Raw genomic sequence first — 365 nt, 5'->3', positions numbered from 1 at the left:
ACTGATTTTACACATATAAATCCAATATATTGCACTCAATACAGTTAGGTATTTTGTATTGAATGCAATACAAATGGATACTGAATTTCCCGCCCCTTCTGCAACATACACACAATGTCAATGGGAACTCCCCGGTGACTCATGGTGTACACATGCGCCAGGGGAAGAAGGAAGAAGACAGGGATTGCGGCGATGGATGCGACGCGGGACACTGGTGGATCAGGTAAGCGCTGTATTTACTAACCTTCCCATAGGTTTACCTAACTCGAGAGTGACTCGGGGTTACCGCTTTTAGCAACTTTTTTCTACCATGAGTCACACTTGGGGTTTACCTCTAGGAAGGTAAATAAATCAGGCCAGGTCCT

Source organism: Pyxicephalus adspersus, chromosome 9 (genome assembly GCF_032062135.1).
Source record: "Pyxicephalus adspersus chromosome 9, UCB_Pads_2.0, whole genome shotgun sequence".
Lineage (NCBI taxonomy): Eukaryota > Metazoa > Chordata > Amphibia > Anura > Pyxicephalidae > Pyxicephalus > Pyxicephalus adspersus.
This window is presented reverse-complemented; position numbering follows the sequence as displayed.